Source organism: Rhipicephalus microplus, unplaced genomic scaffold (genome assembly GCF_043290135.1).
Source record: "Rhipicephalus microplus isolate Deutch F79 unplaced genomic scaffold, USDA_Rmic scaffold_12, whole genome shotgun sequence".
Lineage (NCBI taxonomy): Eukaryota > Metazoa > Arthropoda > Arachnida > Ixodida > Ixodidae > Rhipicephalus > Rhipicephalus microplus.
Window position 1 is genome coordinate 39,649,321 of NW_027464585.1, and position 22,030 is coordinate 39,671,350.

Sequence of the window (22,030 nt, forward strand, 5' to 3'; positions counted from 1 at the left end):
GGCGAATAGAGCCGCAAGGTGCCCGGAGGGCGTACCTGGTTTGGGTTGGAGCTCCATCCCGTTGTACCTCCCGTGACGAGCTGGCCTGTAGCAAAGCCACCTAGAACAGGTTAAGGCCTGCGCAATCCCTCCGTGACGTCACGCACCTTGCCCGAGTGGGCCGCGCCTCGCGAAAAAGTTTGTCTGCTAGCCGTCCAGGCTCTACTCACTTCCATGCACTAGATGTGTGTGGGGTTGCCTTCCACAAGTCGCAGAGTGCTAATCACATATATGTACTTTTCTGCCAAGCGTGCAGATATAAATTTGAGGGCAAGTTATGTCAAACTAAGACATGCTAAAGGAAGCTTTGATTATTGTGTCCGAAAGCCGTAGCGTTAGAAGTGTGCCACAATATGGTATGGCGCATTTCTATTTTTTTGAATAAAAAGAAATAAACTACGATCCAATATATTTCATGGAGACGACATCATTTATTTATTCTAACGTGAATCATCAAGACGTTGAAGGTAGCTTAATTGAGCGTTTTCAGTTTCCTCTTCAGTGTTGCGCCCTTCTTTGCCGCCGTTAACTTGTCGGTTTTCATTTGAACGTAGTTTTTCAGTAAGGTGTTGGTGGCTGCCCACAAGATGTTGTGAAGCACTGTCTCCGGATGGTGTCCTTTGCAACAAATGTCCAAATCTTCATTGCCAATTAAAAGGTGCTTCACCACACTGAGAAGAAGCTGCCTTTGGTGCCGTGCTCCATGAAACCGGGTGGTGTTCTCTTTCGAGGTCAACTTTTCAAGCACGATTTGTGTGTGCAGAACAGCACTTATTACTACTGGTTGAGGAAATTTTAGGGCCCCTCTTGTGAGGCCTTCGATTAGCATATCATCAACCATTGGTATATCCCTATCTTGTCTCGTGATGTCGCCGCACAATCTTCACAGGGAATTTTCCTGAGAGCGGCGTGGGCGCAGTAACCTGCAATATACACTATTGCAGGCAAGCTCTCCTTTTTTGATTTCACGTCCTCTTCAGTTAACTTGATGCCATATTCTTCTATCACCTTGGCTGCATCAAACACAATACTGCTAGGTTGGGACAGTTCTTTCATATCTGGAAAAACCAGCGAGTTCTGAAGCCTCAGTTTTGCTTCTGATTCAAATATTTGTTGGACGGAAATATGGTAGTTGGATCCACATAGCCGACGGTAACGACCAAACATCTCCTCGAGGCTGTCTGTCTGAAACTTTGCAAGCAAGACATATTCAAAACCTAGCTCCTCCAGGCAATACCGACTGACTTCGATCAAGGAGTATGACGTGAGACGTAGCGCCGAGTGCGTCTTCGTGGTTAACAGTCCTGCACGGCCAGGGCCAATCTTCAAGTTTTCCCAAGTGTCAAGCCAGTCCACGAATGCATTAAGGAACTGCAGCTGCATGTCCTCCATACTTCTTACGGGTGCTTGAAGAGGATTTCTTAGGTGCTTGCCTTTCGATGGTGTTTTAGTGTTCACAACGCACCACCACTTGTGTATTAATTCAATAAATTCAGCAGTTTCTCGGGCACAACTCAAACCAAGCTTTGCACCATAAGTTTTTAGTGCTTCTGCAATAAATGGACTGAACACTTTCAGTGCTAGCTTCACGTTTTGTCTTTCGATGTTAGAGGGGTTCAAAGCCTTATAAGTAAGTCCGTATCCAAGCTTCGAAAGATTGTGTTGCTCGAAAGCGTACAGTTCACGAAGTGTTTCAAATGTTGCTTTCTTCACTTGCACCTGTGATGTCGTACTTGAAAATTCGGGATAAAAAATGGAACAGCCTTCATTTTTCTGGTTCAACCAGTTGTTACGGATGCACTTTAATAAATGCACGGTATCGACAACAAAAAATAGCGGCCTTGAATTGTCTGCTGGATGTGGGTAAACAATGTCTATTGTGTTATTTTTTGAAAAAAATGACATTACTTTTCGGTTCACAGCGTTGTTATCAGTGATAACGGCAATTACTGTAAGTCCCGCTTTTTCAAGACTCAAAATTACTTTTTTCAGGATGTCGTGCAAATGGCTGGCTTCAATGCTGAAAACGGGAAGGATGTGTACCACATCTTTGTGCGCAGAAAGCAATGAATTTGTCATGAACACGTGTGCTGTTTTTACCGCTTCAGAGGAATTCGATGCCGTCCCTGTTAATGAGCCACCCTTATACTCAAAGTATTGCTGGATGTGGATTTCATCTAACATGAGCGTTACGACTCTTTCGTGTGGCTTTAGAAGGCTCACTTTTTTTGTAATGTACTGCAAAAAGCCTTCATCGCTTTGTTCGTTTGCAGGACTTGCATTGTACTTGCTGCACAGCCTTATTATTGTGGAAGGATGAGGTAACATTAATTTCCCAGTGTTGCGAACGAATTTGTATGCGTGAGGAGAGATCGTATGAAAAATGCTAGATAATATAAGAATATCTGAAGAATATCTCATAGCTCCTCGCTCTTTAAGAAGAAGGCACATCTGTTCCTTCAGAAACTCGAACGCTTCTACTTTCTCTTCTGGTAGGAGGTCACCATCAGACAGGTCATCAAAAATAGAAAAAATAATGTGGAAGCAGGCTTTCAATTTTTCTTCTTTTTCGCAGACGTCTGGAGCATTGAAATGCTCCACAATTTCAAGAATAGTGTACAAGCTCCGAATGTCCTCTAGTTTTTCAGGAATGGGAACATCAGCAATGTGCAGCTTCATCTTTTTCCAGTAGGCAGAAATGTGCAATTCATCGGAAACAACCACAGAACGGTCCACCTCTGGAGGTAGTGTGTTCCTCTGAATATGCAGAAACATAACTGCAGCTTCCGTGCTGCTCACTATCCAATAGTCCGACAACTTAAGTTGTGAGAGTTGTGACACGAGCTGCTCGAAAGATGCCACTCTATTCTTGCGTTCCTCCTCTTCGTGCGAAACAAGCGACATCTGAATGCCCGTTAGTAGCTGGTCTGCCTCACGGTGCTTCCGTTTTGCGTCAGGCTCCTTGCGAACGGGAGCACAGTCGGATAGATAAGCGGGGCTGTTCGGAAACATCGTCGGCACTGCATCTTCGGTTAGTCGAGTAAGGCTCATCGGAACTTCTATAGTCTTTCCGTTGCTATCCGTGTAAGTGGTGGTAGTCCTCAAATACTCTGCTTTAAAATGAAGTTCGCAGACCTGCGATATGCAAAAGCAAAAAGAATGTTTTAAAATATTTTAGCAACATTTTATATATGTTTTTCTGCCTGATTACATTCTAGAACGTTATGATTAGCAAGGATTGAAATCTAGAGTGACGCTGCTCCGAAATGCACTGCACTAGCACAGATCTGCGACACAGAATTCGCTTTGTGTGAAGGTTTATTGGTAAAAATTTTAAATGCTTACCTTCGGATCACGCAGAGTGTCGATGTCGACGTCCTCGCGACGAATAGCACGTTTCCGTTTTATCCTGCGGTCGTCTTTAGGGAAGGAGAACAAGCGGACCTTCGGTCCACCGTCATAATTTCCACGACAGTTCGGCACGCAGCAGCGGCCCATCCTGTGAACTTCCTGGTAATTTCACGCGAACAAACTTCACTGCTTGGACTCCAGATAACACAGCCAGGGCCAAAACTTGCACATATCTCCGAAAAACGTCCAACAGCACTATTTCAAAATTCTTGTGCAGCGTAGAACCTCGCTTTGCCAGGGTCAAACAAGTTCTAACAGGCTCGCCCTAACGAAGGGAGTCACTGAGCCTGCATTCCCCAACCGGTCCTCCCAATGCCCACCAGTTCGTCGGGCTAGGTGTGCTGACGTCAGACAAGGAAACGAAGGGAGTGAAGGGGCCTTGCAAATTCTAGGAGGCGCTGCCTGTAGACGCCTGCTGTTGTCTGCTGGTGGTTGCTGCTTGCTCTTTGATGATGTTGGCTGATGATTTTTTCTTGCGGGTGGTTGATTCTGGCTACTTGTTGCTGTTGATTGTGGTACAGCTGGCCATCGTTGTTGGCCCGGATTACCCTTCGTCGCCGATTCCGGGGTGTGTGTTGTAGGCGTCGACGACAGCCGTGGCAAGCGTGATGGCGGTTGTGCACTCGGTGAGGGGGGTCCCGACGGGGTATGCTGGCCTGTAGAAGGGGCAGCGGCTGTTTCTGGGGCTGCTTGGTTCATTTTCTTCTCTTTGCCGCCTCGACAGGTGGCATCGGAAGAGTCACGCCACAGTGCTTGGGAGTAGGATGGCGTCTCCCGAAGCTCGTACGCCCCCGCCTCCGGTTGTGGCGCGTATTCCAGCCAGTTGTTGATGTATGGCCGCCGTAGGTCGAGGAGTAGGTTTTAGATGTTCCACGCCAGGAGAGACACTCCAGCGAAGCTCGGGTGCAGACCATCGGCCGCGAGTACGGTCCACGGCGGGAGCGCGTCGATGCGACGGTTCACATAGAAGACGCCCTCTCTCTCATGGCACAAACTCAGCAGTCGCAAGTTAAACTCCCGAGCCTCAAAGTTGAACCGCCTCACCACACGCCAGTTGTGTCGGCGGAGTCGTTGGTTGGGGGCTCGTGGGAGCACTAGTGTGGCAAACACCATAAGAATATCTGGTCTCTCATGCCGGATGCGGTCAAGGAGGGCGACGTAACGGTTGAATGCTGTAGGGGCATCCGCATTGGCCAGGTCGTTAGTTCCAATGTGCAGAATAAGGTTCGAGGTACCTTTAGAGACGAAGTACAATAGCTACACGGAAAGGTGAAATACAGGAACAGCGGCTCACTGCCCACTTGGGGAAGAGTGGGTGCGGGGGAGGTATTGTTGACAATGATGACATTGCTCATCTACCTGTCCCTACTCTGTTGAGGTGCGGCACCTTTCTAATTACGCCGTGTCGGTCTTGCTTCTTCTCCTAGATTTTCTATATTTTATTTATTGTTTGTCCTCCATTTCGCTGTTTCAACTTCTCTATTTTTTTCTCTCTCTCTCTCTCTTCTTTGTTTTTTCCCCTTTTTTTACTTTTCTTTTGACGCCGTCCCTCCTGTCTCGACAGGCTATAAGAAGACACGGAACATGTGTAAATAGTATTATGCCTTGAAAAAGACGGGGTTCCCGTCGAAACGTCGGCACAATAAGCAGTTGTTATGTGAAAGCGCATCTACTTTCATATTTATAACCTTGCGGCAACCGAAATTATTCTTCTGCATATATATATATATATATATATATATATATATATATATATATATATATATATGTATATATATATATATATATATATTAAAACGCCGCCTAGGGGCCAGCCAACCGGTTCTAAAACAGGAACCAACCCGGCACCACATTATCTCCCCCTTGAAATAAAGGGCTTTCGGGGTCGTACCACTTAACATAATGAACATAGAATGAAAATGTACAGCATGCACACTAAAACAAGAAGTAAAGCACACTGGCAATTGTACATGTAACATCGTGCATATTGTAGCGCAGTAGACGTGGCACAACAATATATGAAAATTTTCGAGGTTGTTTAATAAGCCTAAGTTTTCTGATATGAAAAGGTATAACATGGAAAAAATTGAGCACGCTCTGAAGAACGCAAGAAGCGTCAAATTAGTGAAGAAAAAACTTGGGATAGGCAAAAACCAGATGTATGCACTAAGGGACAAGGAAGGCAAAGTAACTACCAATACGGATAGGGTGGTAAAATTAGCGTAGGAGTTTCACAGATATCTGTACAGTAGCCAGCACAGCCACGACCCTAATATAATAACTAGCAGTAACTCAGATGACACCCCACCAGTAATGATAGAAGAAATAAGAAAAGACTTTGGGAGCATGCAGAGAGGCTTAGGTGCTGTTGAGGATCAGGTAACATCAAATCTGTGGAAAGATGGACGACATATTGTGTTAGAAAAACTAGCGACCCTGTTTACAAGGGGTCTCATGATGGGAAGAGTACCAGAATCTTGGAAAAACGCTAACATCATCCTAATTCATAAGAAAGGAGATGACAAGATCTTGAATAGTTACAAGCCGTTAAGCTTGCTCTTCGTAGTATACAAGTCATTCATAAAGGTAATTGCTAACAGAATGAACACAATAAGATTTCAATCAACCAAAGGAACAAGCAGGAGTTTGAACAAGCTACTCAACAATCGACCACATTCATACTATGAATCAGGTAATAGAGAAATGCTCAGAATGTAGCCAACCACTTTACATAGCCTTCATAGATTACGAGAAGGCGTTTGACTGAGTAGTAATATCAGCAGTGATGCAGACACTGCGGTATCACGGTGTCGATGAAACATATATAAACATCCTGGAAGAAATCTACACGGGATAAACTGCTACCGCCATCATTATCATCAGCAGCCTGACTACGTCCACTGCAGGCCAAAGGCCTCTCCCGTGTTCCGCCAGTCAACTCGGTTATGTGCTTTCTGCCACCAATTTATACCCGCAAACTTCTTAACTCATCTGCCCACCTAACCTTCTCTCTCCCCCTAACACACTTGCCTTCTATAGGAATCCAGTTAGTTACCCTTAATGACCAGAGGGTCTTCTTTCTATGTGGTACATGCCCGGCCGACGTCCATTTCCTCTTCTTGATTTCAACTTTGAGATCCATAACCCCGGTTTTTTACCTAATCCACTCTGCTCTCTTCTTTTCTCTTAAGGTTACACCAACCAATTTTCTTTCCATTGCTCGCTGCGTCGTCCTCGAGTTAAGTTGGGTCCTCTTCGTAAGTCTCCAGGTTTCGGCAAGATGAAGCTGATATATACCTTCCGCTTGAGGGATAGTGGCAATCTACCTGTCATGATGATCCAGGCTGCTGAACATGGTAGCACTAGTAGCAAATAGTCGTATGCCCACCTAGGCCGGATGCACGCGGATGCCATCCTCGTCGCCAAAATGTAGTATCGTGCGGCCGACGCGCCGCACAGAAAACACTGACGATAGTTATTGTGCGAGAACAGAATGACGACAAAGAGACAAAAAGGACACGAAGGACACGAGCACTAGACAAAGAGACAAGAAAAAAAAAATGGCAGCATAACCACAGAGTGAATAATGGATAGTGGGGCGAAGCATCCGTCCGTCCATTCGTTCTTGCTTCCGTCCACCCATGCCAGCCTCTGTGTGGCCGCCCGTGCGTCCATCCGCCCGTCCGTGCGTGCGTCTGTTCGTGCGGCCGCACGTTTCTCTGTGCGTCCGTCCCTGCTTTTTCCATCCGCCTGTTCGTGCGTTGTACCTGCGTTCGTCAATGCATCCGCCCCTGCGTCTGTTCATGCATCCATCCATGCATCTGTCTGTGTGTCCGTTCGTCGATCTATTCAACACTCAAAGTACCACCATCTCACATCTTTTCATCCTATATTCCTCATACAGAAGCACCGCCATCCAGAGGACATTCAAGGACTGAACGAGAGGAGGCACACGCACAATTTCTTACGGCTTGCGCTTCGAGTCGACTTCCCACCTTTAACCACCTCGAGTTCATGGTATACACTAGTTCACTGTAATCATGGCACTTCGGCCCAACGCTCGCTAAACCTTTCTATAACCAAGGAGGTTACGCCCAGCGAGTATAACGTAGCAAGCCTTTCTTATTTTCTGTGCACTCCAAGGCAAAAGGGTATTAAAAGGGTGTGTGGTTCGTCCTTTTGGGGACTAGTAGGGCTGCAGCAACCCTTAATTTCTTAAAGGACTAACGGCACCAAGTCTAACAGTTAGTCTTCTCAAGGGACGTTTAGTCCACACAAGTTTAGTCCACACATTTACACCTTAGTGAGCAACCGTTAGTACCACAGTTCACCTCAGAGGACTAACATTTATTCCTCACATTTGAACCTTATGGAGCAACTGTTAATCCCCACATTTACACCTTACCGGGCAACCGCTAGTCCTCACAGTTGCACCTTGGCGGACGAACGGTTGATCCACTCAAATACTCCAATCAGATTAACTTTTTGCCCCCAGCTCAAACATTGTTTTTTGTTTATTTTCCGCCAGGCCTAATAGTTTTTCTCCTGTTTTCCTGCGCATTGAGCAACAAATTGCGCAGAAAATAACACGCAAAAAAGTAGTTGGCCACCTATGTGTAACTGCTTTCACGGTCACGGCAACAACGAAAGACAAAAGTGAGACATCGAAACCTTTTATTTTTCTACGTACACATGAAGTTTCCCCATTCTCTTAAGTGAATTTATGGTGAAGTGTGCAAGTCCAATCTCGTTGTCAAATTTGTTCACTCGTTGGGGACCTCCTCCGACGGAAGCGATATATGACAGTCATTGCAGACGCCAACGCACGCAGCCTCTTGCCTGTTGTGTTCCCACGGCTGCACGTACAATAATATAGTAAAAATAGATAGGCACTTGTCACTGAAGATGAAGATGCACGCATATGACAAGTACGTGCACGTTCATATAAAAAGAAGCGTTGAAATATGACACGCAAATAACCTTACCTTCACATCTCGCACAGACCTTCTGAAACTGCTACGACGAAAGAGATGGATGACGGGAATCGCAGACGCCAGCGCACAGTCTTCAGCACGGTGTGTGCCCACGGCTGCACAATAAGTATGTAAAACAGTGAGTCACGCGTGACAGAGGATAAATACAAGAGCATATGAGAACTACGTGCAAGGTGAAACGAAAACATGTGAGAGATGACGTGCAAATAATTTCACCGTGATGCCAAACATCGTCAGACTCATTTCGATCCCTGTAGCACAACAGCTTAGGAGCGGCGGCCGCAGTCACAACTCCGCGAGCCACTGTGCCGCTAACAAGTCGGCGAGTCCTAAGCGAGTGACGTCGTTCAGCTCGAGCAAGCGAACGCGAGATGAAACATGGCACTGAACACGAAGTGTCTGCCGCCAGGGTACACTTGGCCGCCGCCACGAACAGCACCGAGCTTGTTTGGAGCTAGTGCCGAAGAAATCGACGGTAATGTGGCCCTTTTCCACAAACTCGAGCGAGTGCAGCGCGCAAACACGAGTCCGCCGCCGCGGCCAGCTCCGAGCTTCTTGCAACCGACTGGTGGGAAAGCCAACCGTAATGGCGACCAATTTTCAGTGAGTCGCGACGCTAGCTAAAGCCCCGCCAGCCCGTGATGATGCACTTACAGTGCGCGACACACTACTACCAAGCTGCTTACGAGAACCCGCAACGTGTTTTCGACGACTCCCAACACAGCGACGAGGTCTCAGCCCAATATCGTCAGCACGGAGCTCACCACGGTGGCGAAGACAGGCGAGCACTCGATGAGCGAGTGTACGGGAGGCCGACGGCAATGGCGACCAATTTCCAGGTCGTTGCAAAGCAACGGCGAATTGAAGACGCCGAAGCTGACCTTCGCGATGCATTTCGTGCGTGCGATATACAACGCGACCGAGCCCGTTGGTGACAAGCGGGATCCGTATCGCACACGCGACAAGTAGAGTAGAAAAAAGAATGATAACCTACTTGCTCTGGAATCCAGCGCTGTTTTCTGCCCTGAGTCGGACTGGAGTATATATCCGATAGGCCTGTTCTTCTCGGCCGCCATATTGGCCTTCCCAACTGTTGCTGTCGTGTGTTGGTCGTGACTATCTTGAAGCCAGAGATATACAGCGCGGCGTGGTGACCTGTCCAGGCTTGCTCTAGACTTCATGGGTGCAGCGAAACGCTAAAGCAGATGCCCACGTCATCCAGGCGTACACACAATCACCACGTCGTAATTCTTAGATCGTCGAATCCAGGCGGCCGTGGTCGAGCACTCCGAGCGCGACGCTACGCGACCAGCGCCGGCAAAATACGGGGAAAGACTGAGCTAGCAGAGGAGGAGAAGGACATGTGTTCTGTGGAAAAGGAGGCCTGGTCACCTTGGCAACGCTTTCGCGCTGCCTGCAATGCCCGGTCGGTTCATCCCAGTGAAGGCTAACCTCCGAATGCAGAGATGTTACTTGACTCGTACTTGACTCGTTCTTGACTCAAGACAGTCTTGCCAGTCAGCATAAATATTTCTCGAGCTTGCGGACGACTTGAAGGGGACTTGGTTCGGTCGAAGCCTGGACAAGTTTCAAGTCAGCTTCGGGGTTAGCTTGAAAGCAACTTCATGCGTTATTCCAACATGGCCACCTCTCCAATGGACGTCGCGCGGAGGTTGGCCGCTTTTGAGTTCGCGTGCCACGCCATGAATGTTGTGTTTTCGGAGGCCCATTACCTGCCGAAGATTCCACGGCCCGCCCTTCGTGACCAAGGAAATTCTATGGAGCTCCATGACGAGGAACAATTCCGCGCTCGTTACCGGTTCACGAAGCACGCCGTGCGGCAGCTGCTGTCTATGCTGCCACTCCAAGAAAGCGGGGACAATCGAGGTCAGCCTGTGCCTCCTATGTTGCAGCTGTTGATGGCACTGAGATTTTACGGTGCTGGGACGTTTGAAACAGTGACCAGAACCTCGTCCACATTCGGCAGTCTACAGTGTGCCACGCAGTCAAGAAAGTGACCATGCTGATAGCAAAACACTTGTACTCTATACTGGTGCGCTTTCCGCAGCCGGCGGAATTTCAACAAGTTATGCGGGACTTCTATGAAGTGGCCGAATTCCCTGGAGTGACAGAATGTATAGACTGCACGCACGTGTGGATTAAAAGCCCTGGTGGTGAAAATGCCGAAGTGTTTTGCAACCGCAAAGGCTATTTCTCCTTCAATGTGCAGATAAGCAATGAAATTTGAAAGTCTCTGAACAGTTTAGTTCGTTCGTTTTTGTTTTCAAATAATGCTCGGGTCGTAAACTTTTTTTCCATACAGTAAACAACGTGCTTGTGTTTAGCCATTGTTTCCATGCATTAGCGAAATAAGTAAAGCGAAAAAATAATGCAGCAGTTATTCGAGGGGCCCAGCACTCGCGCCTTTGTGCTGTGTTTTGCTGGACTCGAGTTTTTGCTCCGGAAGGCAGGTTTCGTGAATATTTTCGAAGGAAAAGTACTGTTTCTATATTGTCATCAAAATAGACTCTGACCGACCATGACTCAGTGCAACAACATTCATTTATGCTGTGCATGTACTTTATACCGAACCCGCAAACTGAAAGGCGCTTTACAATGTCCTGTTTATGAATATTTGTATGCTGCTGCAGGCTGTGGCTGGACCACAACTCCAGTTTTTCGACGTTGTTGCCGGCTGGCCCGGCTCTGTTCATGACAGCAGAATTTTTGACAAATCCCGCTTGCGGGTGCTGTACGAAGAAAACCGGGTGCCCGGAGTGCTGCTGGGCGACGCTGGATACGCATGCCAGCCATATTTATTTACACCGTTTTCAGAACCAGGCCGCACGGACACACCCAAGGGAAGGTTAGTTCACGTATCAGTGCATGGTCACAAAAAGTCGGAGCACGTTTTTGTGGTGTGACATTGAATGCAGTCGCTTGTGGAGTGATGCACAATATTCCTTCATTCGCCCAGGTACCAAAAAGCCCAAATGAAGACTCGGAACGTCGTTGAGAGGGCGTTCGGCGTGTGGAAGAGGCGTTCCCCTTGCCTGTACATGGGAATGCAGCACAAGGCCAAAAATATCGTGCCCATAATCATAGCTTGTGCTGCACTCCACAACTTGGCCTGCTTAGCCAAGTTGTGGAGTGCAGCACCAGAGCCACCCACTCAAAGGGTTCCGCAGCCTTCCCCTATCAGTACAGTGGCAACAAGAACAGTGCACCTGCCCCCTGTTGATCACCTCACCGACAGCCGTTCAGGAAATCAAGCACGCGACCTGCTCATGCGCAAGAGCTTCACATAGTCGAAAGCTGCATAAATCTTGACACTCGGCCATACAAACTCTTTTTATGGCTGCTGTGCACGCTCATATGTTTATCAATCATGCATGAAAATAAGTATACACTGACGTGCTTTCATCATTTTATGAGATATCCTATCATTTATTTATAAATGAGGCACGTTGCATTGCAGCCTGCGGAGCTGTTCCTTCTTTAATTCTTTTTCTATCTCCAGTATGTCAATTTCAAGATTTTGCTTTTCAAGCTCATTTTTGTGCTTTGAAAGCTTGAGCTCTCGAACTTGATTTTCGAACTTTCTTCTGTCTTCCCTTCATGGTCCTCTTGCAAAAGCCGGATACGCATTGCGTGCTCTACTTGCTGGAGTTCTGCACGAATCGCATTTTCTGCGGCCAGTGTTTTTTCCAAAACAGCCATCCGGCCTCTGAATGTCCTGTATGTTTCAGCAGCAACAGTTGCTGCAGGAGTGCTGCTCACAGCAGCTCCAGTGGCTTGGTGGCTGTTTGCACAACCTTCCACAGAAATGTTGCTTCTGCATCAGGCTGCTCTATAGAAGTGCACCTGCTGTCCTCGTCGGCATCTGTGGGTGTTGGAAGCTGTGACGGCTCCACAGGGGTGGCAACTTGCCACAGATCGTCTTCAATAAAGAAAAGGTGGCATAATGGTACTAGTGGAGCATTGTCTATAATGCAAACACCTGTACACCACAACATCACAACATGCAAAGAAGAGGCATTTCTTGGAAATACAAATCGTTAAATTTTTGAGATCATTATTACGCTTTAAAATGCAACACACCATACCTTGGCAATCAAAGTCCGCTTCATTTCGACTATCTGTCATAGGTTGCAGCAGCCTCACCACAGGCAGACTTGCGACGGGGGGCTTGTATCCTGTGGCATCCGAATCAAAGGCGTTTTCCACCCTTGTCGCCATGTGGGAAGCCATGAATCCAAACAATTCGTAGACAGGAGCTATGGCCGAAGGTGCAGATCCCCCTCCTAATCAGAAACAAAGTTTCATCGCAAAATGAAGCAAGTTTTCATAAACATCTTGTACAAAAAAGAACTCTGCGGTTCTAACGTTCCTCTTTCCTAAGTTGAGTGTAATGTAGTTTAACTGGTTCAACTCAAAGAAAAAAGAATAGCAAAACATTGCGAAGAACAAACATGAGCGCGCTATACGCATTTTCCCCAAAAAAAACGAAATGCATCAGTTGTCCACAAATTCATCCTACTATAGTTCTCGAAAACTGTTTGCACTGAGTATGCATGTTATATGCCAACTTCAAGGCAGTTCTTCGAGGAAAATGTGAGTTTGGGTACTTTTTTTTTCGTCATGCACTGCAAAATTTAATGGTCATGACTATTTGCACTCAGTGCTTACATTTCTACCGTATACAAAACATGTTGAAGAGCAAAAGTTATCCAGCTATGTCAATTGCGGGTCGGTCGAAGGGGACTTCACATATGCCAATATGTTTCGCTTACCAGTTTTCTGGTGCTCTCGCTTCTCTCTTGCAGCTTCCACTTTCCATGTTTGTTTGAGGTTATTGGAGCATTTCTTGAGCTGCACGTGGTCGCGCCGGGTGATTCCGTGGTTGGAATTGAAGCACTTGGCCATCTCTTTCCATGTTTCATTTTTTTTCGCTATTGACGCAACACCAGTCTTCTTGCACTCGATGATGTGCTTGAACTCTCCCACGAGAGCGATAAGCACAGTCTTTTGATTGATTTGTGGGGTTTAACGTCCCAAAACCACCATTTGATTATGAGAGACGCCGTAGTTGAGGGCTCCGGACATTTTGACCACCTGGGGTTCTTTAACGTGCACCCAAATCTGAGTACACGGGCCTACAACATTTCCGCCTCCATCGGAAATGCAGCAGCCACAGCCGGGAATCGAACCCGCGACCTGCGAGTCAGCAGCCGAGTATCTTAGCCACTAGACCACCGCGGCGGGGCAAGCACAGTCTTTTCGTCTTCGGTGAAGCACGGTGCCGCCTTGTGTGTAGGTGTCTCTTGGGACGATAGCATACTTTGCTGCGACATCTCGGAGTGAGTAGTTTTTCCTCTTTGACTCGACGATGTCGCTCAGAAACGTGACACGGTGGGCCTTGCTTTCCCCAAAGGTCATTTTCTAGCAGACATTTCAGGAATTTTTTCTCGTTTCGTGCAGCCATGTGGGGTTGCAAAAAACGCCAGACATCCATCTGCAGCACAAAGCTACAAAAACTTTACAAAAAAGCTGCTCTTTCTTGTGGTTTCTCTCTGACTAGGACGAGTTTTTGGGTAAAAACACGAAGGTTTTCTCCGGAGTGCCTCGTAGCTATGCCTTGCAAAAGGGCAAATGCACCCTTCATTTACCTCGCAGGCCTGTGCCCTTTTCATTATTCTTGACAAACCTTCGAGCAGGCATCCTGAGGCTGACCGCGATCATGCCCCCCCCCCCTGCACCTCACTAACATGGAAAACAAATTTGGTCTCATTTTGGTGGAGGCAAAATATAATGGCCTTGTACTGGCCCATATCTGTGCACGATAAATAACACCAGGTGATCGAAATTTCTGAGACTTTTTCATACGGCGTTCCTCATAGTAACATCATGGCTTTAGGACATAAAACCCTCGAATCATAACGCATACAATCTCTGCTGTAATGCCTTCTAATGACAATGCACATACCAAATAAAAAGTACTTAAATATTACTATTATGACCCTTCCCCCATAGAAAAAAAAAGACCGTAGAAAACCGCGCTCATCATCCGCACTTTTTATCTTCTTAATAAATGTAGTTTACCTTTTAGCACCTCCGATTTGATTTAGCTTTTTTTCGGGTCACCACACCCACAGGGGCTTTGTACATTGCGTTTCTTTTGTACACTGCGTTGCTTTTTTGATTTGAAGTATACCTACAACGTAGCCCGCTAAGGGCATGTTCATTGGCAGATAGAAAGGCGAGTACGACGAGAAATCGCTATGCTTTCTTAACACTTGCGACCTAGACACGTGCCGCTGCACATGACAGCAAAATACGATGAATGAACACCTGGAGAAACGCGCCTCTTTTGGGCGACCACTGAAACCGGCTGAAAAAGGACGCTTTCCACAAACAACAATGCGCGTCGCGGCGCGGCGGGCATCACGTGGGCGTTATTTGGCGCTCCGTAGCAGTAAAACGACAAAAATATGCTTTTAGCACTTTGAGCAGATATGTATTTCGTAATATACGAGCTTTTTTTGCATTGACACGTGCAATACGCGAACAACTTCATTAGTAGCCTTGTTAACAGGCGAGCAACGTGTTTCTGCATTGAAGCACGTTCTTGGCTTGACCAAGCAAGACAGCTTGAGCATCTATGAAACGCGAAGGCCGACTTGAGCGTTTTCAAGACCGGTACTTGCTTCGCGCCGACTTGCTCAAGTCAAGTCGAAGACGCGGCCAAGTAACATCTCTGCATTCGGGGGTAAGCGGTTTCGCGCCGCACGCTTCCCTCTGTGGTTGCTCGTCAACGGTCTATCCGTTCATCACGCGCGCCTATTGGGCTCTGTTACTCCTTTTTGGGTAATTTTGCCTTAGAGTGTGCGCTGTGAAAAAATAAAAAAATTGCAGCGTGTGCGTTAAGTAAAAGCCGAATTCTGCTGTCTCTCATTCTCCCTTAGCAGCCATTGGCATGTACATTAAGCACTATCTTTCATTGTTCAACAACGCACAGAAGAAATCGCTACCCGGCACCACCTTGGAGGTCAAATTGTTATACTTGTTTAACACTACTACAATGGCTACGAGGGACAAACAAGTGCCGCTATATAAAGCTTCGCCCCTAAGCAACGGACACGAGCGCTAGCACTGGTGTGCTTTGTGTTTTTTGGCTCTTTGTCGTCGTATTCTCGCGCTATAACTATCGTAATGTCATACCAACTGGCCCAAGCTGCCACACTTTTAGGGAAAACGCAGAGGACGGCGCTGAAGCATCGGCCGACAAGAAGTACGCAGCAGGCGGAAGCCAAGCAGAACTCTCTTTATATGTTAAAAGCATCACTATATGTACAGGTACAACGCCCGCTAGCGGCCGTGAAGCCAACCGTTTCCAATACAGGAACCGAGAACCCGACACCACAATTTACAATCCATGGTCTTGCTGCTCTTGCAGTGGTTTCGTTAACATGACATGTTGCAAAACTGGTGTGGTATAACATGACTCCATGGTGAACACAAACGACAGACCCTAACATGAAAATCATGACATGCGTGTCATGTAACATTACTGCATGTCAAGCTCATGATGCGCTCGCGGCCATTTCGCTAGCTTCACATATACTATATTCTGTATCCCGGGACGTCAATGGATGACGAAGGTATGTGACTGGTGCAAACAGGATAATCATGAGATGCGTGCCATGTAACAATATAACTACATGCTATGCTCATGATGCACTCACGGCCGTTTCGCTAGATTTACATGTGCCAAATTCGGCATTGCGTGGCGCGAACGGACGACATAGATAAATGACACGTCCAAACATGATAACTATGACAATGCGTGTCATGTAACAACATGACTGCATGCCACACTCATGATGCGCTCGTGGCCGTCTCGCTAGCTTCACATATGCCAAATTTGATATTACGTCATGTGAATGGATGATGAAGGTGTATGACTAGTGCAAACATGTTAATCATGAGATGCGTGTCATGTAAGAACATGACTACATGGCTCAAGGCGCCAATAAACGTTGACGTGACCCATGGCGTTCGTTTTGTCACAACACGCCGGCGATGCCACGCCAGGCGCAGACCTGCCTGCCGTATACTCGCATGCGTGCGCCGCGTTGTATTGCTTTGACGCATGCGCGTTTGGGCACGCCCGGCGTCGCTTCGTCACGAAGAGAGGCAGACGCGTTGCTGTCTGGGTAATATGGTCGCCGCGAAATGCACCATGCCGCTTTTCGCGCGGTTGCCGCCGGGTCGCGTCGACGGACGCTGGTCCCACCAATGCTCGCGTTTTCCTAGCGTATAGCGTCGCTGCGCTCAACAGGCACCCGTGGCAACGTTCCATTTTAGTATGTTGGGCCCTTCATGACGCGCTCGCCGGCGTTTCGCTATCTTGCCATATATCAAACGTGGTATTTACGGGACGTGAGTGGACGACGAGGGTAAATGACACGTCCAAACATGATAATCGTGACATGGAAGTCATGTATGGCTTAATTTACCTCCGCCTCGTAACGTTTTGCTATTTTTCAAGTTGCATATCGAACTTCCTCATTCGCGCTGCCTATATCATCGACTCTCACTGTACGCGTTATCCACCAATTTTTTGCAATTTTTTTACTTCTATTGCCTTGCGAGAGCATGCGCGAATAAATGCAAATGTTCGGAGTTTCTCCATGAAATTTCTCAGTTGAAAGTCAAACCTCGCCTTTTTTCAAACTTTTTCCGTCTTCGTTTATTGCGCTGTTTACCTCGAGTAGCCATGGTGGTGGTGGTGGTGGCGGCGGTGTCTGGCGGTAAAACTGTGATGAGGTAGTGTCCTGTCGCGGCCCTGGAAAACCGTTGCGGTGGCGTAGCTCATACCTTCCGGTTCCGGCTGCGGTGCTTTGAGGATTCCGAGCGACTGCCGAACTTTATAGCGTACAATGTCGGCGATCGAATTATCCTGAGGCTGCGTCGAAGGCAACAGCTTGCGCAGCTCCTCCCACGTGATCGCTCCAATGGTCTTGCACAGGTCGTTCGTGCTGAAGTGTTCGGCACAGTTCCATGATGCGCGGTGGTTCTACTGCGTTATCCGCCTCTAAAGCGCCTCTTTGTAGTCGTGGCCTCTGTAGGCCATGGAAACTAGCCCAAGACTGTCAATTAGACAGTCTTGGGCTGGTTACAGACAAGTCTCGCAAGCAGCAATTTTATTATTCTTCGCATCAGGAACCGGAGCTTCTTAGCCATGACTGGGTAGGCGTGACAAAAGAGCCGGGTGATATCTTCAAAGAAGATGTAGAAATTTTTGTTTGGGAAGTTGCACATGTGTCTCTAAGGCAGCAGCGACACGTTCCTTTCAGGCGATGCTTGTGAACGTGCTCAGGAAAGTCGTCCGAACGAGATCTAAGGTTCGTAGCGTAGATTCCTGGTTAACGAACCACGTCTTAATGGCGTCTTTTAGGTAGAAGTAGACGCGGCGTAGTTTTTTTTTCGTGGTCACACCTGTCCAGGATGGCCACGGTCTTATACCTCGATAAAGCTTTCAGGTCATCGACAGACGATCCACTGAACGTTGGGGGCTCCTCGGGCTGCCAGAGAACAATTGGGGCAGGCGGCACGGGGGCGGTCATCCTTGCTGCTGTTGATGTCAGGATCCGGGGTTGCCTAGTTGTTTTAGGAAGAGGGCCCGTACTCTGGTTACAGACCCATCTCCTGGCGGCTTGTTCGCTGTTTGGGGTTGGCTTCGGTGTCTTCTTTGCCACTTGAAATGGGTTCACGTCTGAAACATGAAAGAAGCAGCGTCTTTACCAGATGTCATGGATTCGTGACGTAGACGAAGGTAGCACACTCGATATTCAGATGAAACTGGTTATTCGGCCGAACTAGTGGCCAGAAAACTAGAGGTCAGAATACAGCAACACGTGGGCTCCGATAGCGGTGAACAGGGCATTGGCCGGCGATCAACTGACAAGTGGCGAATCGTGGTGCCATTTATACATGTGTAGTCGAATAACCCAGCCTTATCACTGGTCTTCGCGCAAGCTCTGGAGTAATTGCGAGTGTTCGCATCCAGCGGAAAATCTTAACAGAACAATCTACAATGATCGCGAAGGTTCTCGAACATTGGTGCGCCGTTTGCGCTACGCATTTCTGACCCAGGCATGGCGGGCTAGAACCAAATAAAACAAAAGTGAAAATCACAAACACGCAAGGCAATACAGTGACTCATTGATCGATCCATTGATCGATGTATGGATCGATGGACGGATGAATAAATGAATGGATGGATGGATGGACAGATGGACGGACGAATGGATGGATATGGACGGATAAATGGATGGACGGACGGACGGACGGGCGGGCGGAAGGTCGGATGGACGGATGGACAGACGGATGAATGAATGGATGGACGGACAGACGGGGATTGAATTTCACTCGCACCTTCATTCTAGCCACCAATCAGTTAGCCTCCTCCTGGTTACTTCAACCTGTTTAATGTCTATTTTGCCTTCACTTTCCATAAACCCCATTGCTTTGAAAAATTCCCCGCACAGGAGTATCAGCCCGGCTCCCCCACTGAGAAAAGTTAAGAAAGCTAATCCCCCCCCCCCCCCCCCACTTTTGACAGTGGTCACAGTCGGCTGCACGCTGGGGAAAACAACAACTAAAGCAATAGTTTCCTGCACCACTGCAATAAATCAATTATATTGTTAAAAGAAAAGGAAAGCATTACGAGGCAAGGGTACATTGTAGTGATAATTTTTCAACATTTCCGCAGTATTTAGCACTGTCGATTTTTTGGAGGTTTTTGCGACGCTTTCCGGCCCGTGCAGTAGCAATGCAAAGCAGGCTAGCACTGAACAGGTGACCTAGATATCACATCATTTGTTCATGTTTTTCTTCTACTGTAACTGGCCGATTCCGCGATAGATAGGGACGAACAGACGTTTAATAGACCGGTCAAATCTTTTGCTGCTTCGGCAAAATCACTTTTTTTCATCAAAAAGGATTACCACCAAGGCTCCTCTGTCAAAACTGCGGTGAGCACATGATTTGATTTTTATTTCTAAATACTTTCGTTTCACCGTACTAGAAGCACCACGAAAGGTTTCCGCTTGAGAATCTGATAAATCTGATCAGCCTTGCTTTTGGCAACTTGGAGCTTTGGAGGCAGCTAGCAAAGCGGCAACGAATAAAGCAGTGGACTACAGCTCAGTGGCAAGCTAAACTAAGTAGATAGAAGTGCTCAAAATACTTCTGGTTCCTCGAGGAGTGCTTTACCTTTAAAAACTAAACTGTTTGTAAGCTGTTAAAAGTCAATAAAAGTCATTCAGTGATGAAAGTTTACTGTTAAGAAGACCGTCATGAATATAATTGTATTCATGCGGAAAGTTATGAGGTAATACATAAAAAGCGTGGCGTGTAATATTACATGGGTCATACATAACAAACATATACGTATTGTTCTACTGCATGCTGCTTTAAATTGACTGTCCTTTTTTACTCAACCGAACAAGTGCCGTGTGTATGAAAAATCACATGAAGTGTGAGCGCGTCGAAAGATCTCCCTCTCATATATATATATATATATATATATATATATATATATATATATATATATATATATATATATATATATATATATATATACCAAGTGTGTCAAGAGTGAACGGGAGCATCGAACGCGTTATTCGAAGGTCGCAGGTTCGGATCCTGCCCACGGCAAGTTATATTTTCACCCACTTTTCTTTCTTCTCATTTACAAAATTGGCCTTATAACTTCCCCTATACCTTCCTTGGCATTATTGTCTGTTATATCTCATTATTATTGTGTAAAAACACGAAAAACGAGCCCTTAAGTGTACACTTGTTTCCCTTATTCATTACCGAGGGTCTCGTACTGGCAGACTTGGTGCCTTAGGTTGTATACGAGAGACTATTGGTCAGCTGCCAAGTAGTAATAACTTCACGTGCTACGTGATGCCAAACAGGCTCAAAAAGAGTGTGCCACACTCGCCGCCATGGCTACTAGTGGCGCTGACTGACACTCCACGTTTAAAATTCACATAGATACCCAATAAGGTGGCTGGGGGGATGGCTGTCGTGGTAGCTCAAGTGGTAGAGCCTCGAACGCGTTATTTGAAGGTCGCAGGTTCGGGTCCTGCCCACGGCAAGTTATCTTTTTACCCACTTTTTTTCATGATCATTTACAATACAATTGGCCAAATAACTTCCCTTATACTGTCCTTGGCATTATTGTCTGTTATATCTCATTATTATTGTGTAAAAACACGAAAAACAAGCCCTTAAGTGTACACTTGTTTCCCTTATTCATTACCGAGGGTCTCGTACTGGCAGACTTGGTGCCTTTAGTTTGTATACGAGGGACTATTGGTCAGCTGCCAAGTAGTAATAACTTCACGTGCTACGTGATGCCAAACAGGCTCAAAAAGAGTGTGCCACACTCGCCGCCATGGCTACTAGTGGCGCTGACTGACACTCCACGTTTAAAATTCACATAGATACCCAATAAGGTGGCTGTGGGGATGGCTGTCGTGGTAGCTCAAGTGGTAGAGCATCGAACGCGTCATTCGAAGGAAGCAGGTTCAGATCCTGCCCACGGCAAGTTATCTTTTCACCCACTTTTCTTTCTTCTCATTTACAATACAATTGGCCTAATAACTTCCCCTATACCTTCCTTGGCAGAATTGTCGGCTAGATCTCATAAATATTGTGTAAAAACACGAAAAACGAGCCCTTAAGTGTACACTTGCTTCCCTTATTCATTAACGAGGGTCTCGTACTGGCAGACTTGGTGCCTTAGGTTGTATACGAGAGACTATTGGTCAGCTGCCAAGTAGTAATAACTTCACGTGCTACGTGATGCCAAACAGGCTCAAAAAGAGTGTGCCACACTCGCCGCCATGGCTACTAGTGGCGCTGACTGACACTCCACGTTTAAAATTCACATAGATACCCAATAAGGTGGCTGGGGGGATGGCTGTCGTGGTAGCTCAAGTGGTAGAGCCTCGAACGCGTTATTCGAAGGTCGCAGGTTCGGGTCCTGCCCACGGCAAGTTATCTTTTTACCCACTTTTTTTATGATCATTTACAATACAATTGGCCAAATAACTTCCCTTATACTGTCCTTGGCATTATTGTCTGTTAGATCTCATTATTATTGTTTAAAAACACGAAAAACGAGCCCTTTAGTGTACACTTGTTTCCCTTATTTACTAACGAGGGTCTTGTACTGCCAGACTTGGTGTCTTTAGGTTGTTTACGAGTGACTATTGGTCAGCTGCCAATTAGTAATAAGTTCACGTCCTACGTGATGCCAAACAGGCTCAAAAAGAGTGTGCCACACTCGCCGCATTTGCTACTAGTGGCGCTGACTGACACTCCACGTTTAAAGAGATAGAAAGAGAGAGAGAATAAAATGAGGGAAAGGCAGGGAGGTTAACCAGAAAATGGAGCATCCGGTTTGCTACCCTGCACTAGGGGAAGAGGGAATGGGGAAGAAAGATTGGAAAGAAAGCGAAGAGGGAAATAGACGCGCGCGAAAGAAAAAAAAGGGTGGGGGGGAG

The 22,030-nt window shown here is 46.9% G+C and overlaps 1 pseudogene; it reads right to left on the reverse strand.

The window, feature by feature from the left end:
* Positions 1–511: 511 nt before the first annotated feature.
* Positions 512–1,193, reverse strand: LOC119168171 (uncharacterized; annotated as a pseudogene).
* Between the last annotated feature and the right edge of the window lie 20,837 nt (positions 1,194–22,030).